The sequence below is a fragment of the Chelonoidis abingdonii genome, chromosome 1 (genome assembly GCF_003597395.2).
Source record: "Chelonoidis abingdonii isolate Lonesome George chromosome 1, CheloAbing_2.0, whole genome shotgun sequence".
NCBI classification, from domain to species: Eukaryota; Metazoa; Chordata; order Testudines; family Testudinidae; genus Chelonoidis; species Chelonoidis abingdonii.
This window is the reverse complement of record NC_133769.1, coordinates 269,948,896-269,955,865: the sequence shown is the minus strand read 5'-3', so window position 1 is coordinate 269,955,865 and position 6,970 is coordinate 269,948,896. Positions and strand designations below refer to the sequence as shown.

The 6,970-nt window shown below is 47.6% G+C and overlaps 1 protein-coding gene across 3 annotated transcripts in view; it reads right to left on the bottom strand.

The window, feature by feature from the left end:
• The window catches only part of NALCN (sodium leak channel, non-selective), a 387,480-nt gene extending 384,315 nt beyond the window's left edge, over nt 1-3,165 (bottom strand). For all 3 annotated transcript variants that reach the window (XM_032771366.2, XM_032771357.2, XM_032771375.2), the window contains exon 1: nt 2,932-3,165. The gene's annotated coding sequence lies outside the window, so the exon portion shown is untranslated. The remainder of the gene's footprint in view (nt 1-2,931) is intronic.
• Between the last annotated feature and the right edge of the window lie 3,805 nt (nt 3,166-6,970).

The following is a 6,970-nucleotide window of genomic DNA, read 5'->3' as shown; positions in this document are numbered from 1 at the left end:
CACACCTCAACTGCTAGAACAGGGCCTCATCCTCCCTGATTGAACTAACCTCGTTATCTCTAGCTTGCTTGCTAGCATATATATACCTGCCCCTGGAAATTTCCACTACATTCATCTGACGAAGTGGGTATTCACCCACGAAAGCTCATGCTCCAAATCGTCTGAGCTTTAAAGTGTAACTTGAGACTACTGTGGAGGTACAGGGCACAAAACCTTCAGGTCCCAGCATTCACATCATGATAGATTAGGATGAATACCGCTTAGCTCAATACAAAGCACTACAAATTAGTACCTGCAATCTCCAGAAGCCGTGCTAGCTCAAAACAGACCACTGCTAGGGTAAGAAGCAACCAGAGGCTGCAAATCAAACTCATATATTTCATATTACAATCTGAATTTTATAGGGCCTTGCCTCAAACTGAAACAAAGCAGAGGCATCAAACAAAGCCCATGTGACGGATCTGACCCATCTGATATATTTATGTGGCCTGCATGATATTCAGATTGTAGAGACCCCAAACTTTCATTTAAAAAGTAAGTTTCTAACCCTGCTGATTACAAAGAAATCCTTCCAATTTTTAACTGAATATAACCAATACAGTGGTTATAATTATTATTTTTATTCCTGTAGTATCTAAGACAGGGGTCAGCAACCTCTGGATGAACCTGCGGCCAGCACATCCCTCGGCCCATGCCGCTTTCCATCGCCCTCATTGGCCTGGAACGGCGAACCGTGGACGCGGCAGGAGTAGGAGCTGCGATCGGCCGAACCTGCGGACGCGGTGGGTAAACAAACTGGCCCGGCCTGCCAGGGTACTTACCCTCGCGAGCCGCGTGTCAGAGGCTGCCGACCCCTGATCTAGGACCTCAGTCATGGTCCAGGACCTTATTGTGCTAGGTGCTTTACAAACACAGAACAAAAAGATGGTCCCTGCTCCAAAAATCTTACAATTTAAGTAGAAGACAAGAGACAGCAGATGGATACAGACAGATAGGAGAGTACAAGGAAACAATGACACAACACCAGTCAGCATAATAGGCAGTAGTCTCAGCACACCAGCAGTCTAACCCTTGTCAAGTTTTGTGCCGCAATGGTAGAGAAGAGATTTGAAGGAAACAAATGAAGTGACAATGCAAGTGTTTACAGGGAGTTCCAGCTAAGTATGAGGAGCAGCATGACAGAAAGCACTAATTTGTAGTGCTTGTCTGAAAATGTAAATGAAAGTGAGCAATGAACACTGGCATTGCAGGCTGATCAGGCAGGAGTCAACACTGCAAAACTGAATGAGGTAGCATGGCGACAGACAGTGATAAGATGTATGCCTGAATGTGCAAACAGCCTGAAACAGCTACTGAGAAAGATGAAAATTTCCTTTCCTTCCATTAATCTTACTGGGCTTTAGAACTGATTCAGTAACAAGGACACATCAATGTCAACATTATCTATTTCATTTCTGATCACTGTAGAGATAGATCAGAACTGGAAGTTGCTGATGGGAAGGAAATAAACAGAGAAGGGAGGATTTAGAAGGCAGAGAAACAAAGGGCAGTGAAATAGCATTAGTCAATATTTTCTCATTGAGAATATTTTCTCACTAAGGACCTCTGAATGCAACAATTGGCATTGAACAATGAACAAATACTAAAAGTATAGTTACTATGTAAAAGCCATAGTAACCCAGGATCCTTTTGCACACCCCCCTTTAGCATCAGTGGGAGATTCACTGTGAAACATAGGGAGTATGTCATCCTAAACTGATACGTCCCTCCACAGACTAGAATGAAAAATGGAATATTTCCCTCTCCAGTCACTGGAAGCCCAGATACAGAGCATTAAATATTTGGCTCGGCAGTCTCTGGGAGCTTCCCCTTAGACAAGCTGATAGTTGGGGTCTCTGTGAGAACAGCACTTGCCATCTGCTCCGTTTTGTGCAAACTAAGTGAAGTGCCCACAGGGGGCCCCACAAGTAGGGCAGAATTTACACTCTATCCCAAGTGCATCTCCTGACTAACAAGCAAAGCAAGCGGCTTCCTTGTCCAACACTTGGATTTTTTTAAAACACATAAAGTAGAATATTGGTGGAGTTTAACAACACGATTAAAAAGCCGGTATTTTTGTCTTATCGGCAATTATGTAGGAAGGGCCCAAATAGCCCTATGAGCTTCCCCTCACCCTGCCTGCACCTCTGGGCCACATGAAGCTGCAGCTGCTGTAGGCCACAGTCTCACACGCGCTGCCAGGCCAGGGAGAGAGGCCCTGAGGGGAGCAGCCCTGGGCAAGGTACAGCTGCTAACAATGGCTCCTGCTTGATGTTGACAAAAAGCAGGTGTCAGGCAGGCGCCAACCCAGGGGTGCTGCCATTTGCAATGGAAACGGGTGGTGGCGACCTGGCTCCTCACCCATCGGAACCGGCCATCAGCGGCTCTCAAGCAGGTGGTGCCCTCCGGCTCCCTGCCTGCCCCCAGGGCCTGGCCCGCTCCCTGCAGCCCGGGATTCGCTGCGCCCTGACTCCCGCCGCGCTCCCAGCGGGCCGGGGATGTGCCGAGCGAGAGCCCCTCCCGCCGGCTCCCACATCTGGAAGCGGGGCAGATGCACAGCCGTCCCGGAGCTGGAAGGGAGGGGGAATGTCACGCCCCCGCCTCACCCGGCAGCTCGGAGCGGCCCCGGGACAAGGTCCCGATGCATCATGTGGGTTCCGGTCCCTGCGCATCCGCAGCCCGGCCAGGCCTCCTGCCGCCGCCACCATCCATCCATCCATCCGCCCTCCGCCAGCACCGCCTCCCCCATGCGTCTGGCCCCTGTCACAAGCCCCCACGAGAAGAGCAGGGAGTGTCAGGCGCGACAGCCCCGCAGTATGGAGAGAGGAGAGAAGGGGGAGCCGGGGATCAGCAACACAGCGCAGAAAACAGGTCCCGATGCCACCAACCTACCGCCTGCACCGCCCTTCATGGCGTGCTTGGGAGTATTGGTCTCTGCCCCTCGAGTTTGGGATTTGTTAGGGTTTGTTTGTTTTTAGGTGGTCCTCCCTGCAGCGTCGGCGGTGATGCTGGGGGCTGAATGGAGAAGACGTGACACACAGGGAGGAGAGGCAGCGGCAGCCGCCCTCTGCAGTTGGTAGATAAGGGCGGTCGGTGCTAGCAGGTTCCCTTCTCGCCGAGGGTAGCCTACAGCCTTCAGTCTCGCAGCAACGGCTGTGACTCCACTGGCACAGAAACAGGGCAGGCGCACATGCACCGGGCGTGCAGATACACAGCGTGTAAACTCGTGTGTGTTCGAAAGGCATACCGTGCACATGAATGCTTATGCAGAAATGCACACATACATACATAGAAACGAGAATGCATATGCAAATATGTTGACACACAGACAAGTATGCCGACAAATACACACAAGGAGAGTGACAAATGCGCATACATGGAATCCACACTCAATATACACAACGATAAATGCATATAAAACAATGCACACGATGTATACACACATAGGATGCTTTCATAAACATAGACAATATTGTCAGTTCGCATGGGGTTTTCTTGAACCCCAGCTTCTACAGGAGCATGTGATTAGGTGAAAATTTCCCCGGGCGGTTGTTTGTTTGTTTAAATTTCTAACTGTCATGTTTGGGGAGAAAAGCTTGAAAATGTGACCCAAATGTTATCTCAAGGTTCAAAAAAAAATTAAAGTTTTTTTTTAAAACCTTTGATTTTCTAAGCAAATATGATTTTGGTGGCCTAAATCATGATTTTCTAATGTGTATGTGGTGCTGTATTGATAACCCCAGACAATGCATAAACCTACATACAGATAAAAATGCTTACATGCACACACCAGCTGTGCAGAGACGTATTTACTGCAGCCACAGGGGTAGGTACAATACATGCATATATCATAAATATGCTCTAAACACATATAATACATACAGCAGTAAGGATTTTGCCTGTATAATCACATTCAATACATGAAAAATATACACCTGTATATTGTTGGATTACAAGGATTACCTTCAGCAGCAGTAACAGTAGTTAGAAGAGAAGGGTGGCCAGTTGCACCTGAATGATGCTCTTGTGCCCCCCCCCCAAAGAAATACATAAGACACAAGGGTAACAGAATATGGAATTTTAAAAAAATATTCTTTAAAATACACTTCAGTACCCACCCTGTTAATTCACTGAGCCTCAAAATACAATTAAAAATAAAAGCAGCCCAAAGTCCTTTATACATGATAAAATCGAACAGTCGCTGAACAACAACAACAAGCAGGAACTGTTCCGATGGAAAAATAAACCCAAACTCAAACATTCCACAAACTGTTTGTCAAGCACTAGGACAGACTGGTTATTTTGATTTAAAAAAAAACCTTGTCTGGGTGCTTCAAAGCCATTATCATCTCTATGCTCTTTCTCTGTACCCATGAAGCTCCATTTTGGAATGGATTTTTTTAATGACATCATCAGCTGTGTGTAATTATTTCATATCACTAAAAAGGGGGAAAACGTCTCTGATCTAAAGTTCAGTATTAAAATAAATGGATAAATGCACAGAAATATTTGATAAAATATTATTGTAAATAGATTATAGAAATGCAAAAATAAAGGGAAAATGTTCACATAAATCATGGCGTCACCTGCATGTATAGAAACATAGAAACATAAGGCAGGAAGGGACCACAAGAAGTCATTAAGTTCAGCTCCCTGTGCTGAGGCAGGACCAAGTAAACCTAGACCGTCCCTGATCAATATTTGTCCAACTTGTTCTTAAGAACCCTCAATAACGGGGATGCTACAACCTCCCTTGGAAGCCTATTCCAGTGCTTAACTGTCCTTCCAGCTGGAAAGTTTTCCTAATATCTAACCTAAATCTCTCTTGCTGCAGGTTAAGTTTATTATTTCTTGTCCTACTTTCAGTGGACATGGAAAATAATTGATCACAGTCCGCTATATAACTGCCCTTAACACATTAGAAGGCTAATATACCTCTACCCCGATATAATGCTGTCCTTGGGAGCCAAAAAATCTTACCATGTTATAGGTGAAACCCGTTATATCGAACTTGCTTTGGTCCGCTGGAGCACACAGCCACGCCCCCCCCAAAGCGCTGCTTTACCTCGTTATATCCGAATTCATGTTATATCAGGTTACATTATATCGGGGTAGAGGTGTATCAGGTCTTCTATCAGTCTTCTTTTCACAAAACTAAACCTGCGCATTTTTTTAACCTTTCCTCACAGGTCAAGTTTTCTAAATCTTTTATCATTTGTGGTATTGTCCTCCAGACCCGCTCCAATTTATTCACATCTTTCTTAAAGTGCAGCTCCCAGAACTGGACCCAGTACTCCAGCAGAAGCTTCCACAGTGCCAAGTAGAATGGAACAATTATCTCCCATGTCTTCCATATGACACTTCTGTTAATATAGCCCAGAATATTAACCTTTTTTGCATCTGCATCACATTGTTGACTCATTCAGTTTGCGATCCACTCTAACCGCAGATCCTTTTCAGCAACTATTACCTGTCTGTTATTCTCCATTTTTGTAGTCATGGATTCTTAAGTGTTTTACTTTACACTTCTCATTATTGAATTTGTTAGATTCAGACCAATTCTCCAATTTTTCAAGATAGTTTTGATTTCTCATCCTGTCTTCCCAAATGTTTGCAATCCCTCTCAGCTTGGTGTCATCTGCAGATTTTCTTAATAAACTCTCTACTCCATTATCCAAGTCATTAATGAAAATATTGAATAGTACCAGACTCAGAACTGACCCACGTGGGACCACAGTGAACCACTCTTTCAGTACAGTCTTTCAATCAGTTGTAAACCCACCTTATAGTAATTTAATCTAGATCAGGAGTCGGCAATCTCTGGCACGCGGCTCGCCATAGTAAGCATGCTGGGAGGCCAGGCCAGTTTGTTTACCTGCTGCGTCGGCAGGTTCGGCTGATCACGGCTCCCACTGGCCACCATTCACCGTCCCAGGCCAATGGGGATGGCGGGAAGCAGCGCGGGCAAGGGATATGCAGTTCATATTAATCATATTGGTTAACTGGTCATCATTACCTTGTGAGTGAAAACTGAAGCCTTTTTAGTGTCATCAGATATTAGTTCTCCTTCCCTAACTAGAGGGCCTATACTTTCCTTTGTCTTTCTCTTGCTTCTAATGTATTTAAAGAACCTCTTATTATTTTCCTTTATGCCCCTTCTAGGTAAAAATCATTCTGTGCTTTAGCCTTTCTGATTTTATCCCTACATGCTTTTGCTATTCTTTTGTACTACTGCTTAGCATGTTTCCATTTTTTCTAGGATTCCCTTCTGATTTCTCATGTCATTAAAGAGCTCCTGATGGAGCCATGCTGGCCTCTTTTGTAAGTCTTCCTATCTTTCCTTCTCATCAGGATAGTTTGCAGTTGTGCCTTTAATATTGTCTCCTTGAGAAACTGCCAGCTCTCCTGAATTCCCTTTTTCCTTATGTTCCTTCCTATGCAGGACCGGCGCTAGGGTTTCTGGCGCCCTAGGCGCCGGGACATTTCGCCTCCCCGCGCGCGGGTCTCGCGGCTCCGGTGGAGCTGCCGCAGGCATGCCTGCGGCAGGTCCACTGGAGCCGCGGCTCCCTGACCCCGGGGGGGCAAGGGGGTGCCTTGGGGTGCCGGGTTGTGGCGGCGGCTCCCTGCCCGGGAGGGGGGCCCCTGGGCTGCCGGGTCGCGGCGGCGGCTCCCTGACCCGGGAGGGCGCCCTGGGCTGCGCGGCGGCTCCCTGACCGGGGCGGGGGCGCCCGGGCTGCCGGGTCGCGGCGGCGGTCCTGACCCCAGGGGGGGCGCCTGACCCCGGGGGGCAGGTGGGAACGCCCTGGGCTTCCCAGATGCGGCGGCGGCTCCCTGACCCCAGGGGCGCCCTGGCTGCGGCAGGTGCCTCACTGACCCCGGGGGGGGGGCGCCCTGGCTGCCGGGTCGCAGTGGTGGCTCCCGACCCCGGAGG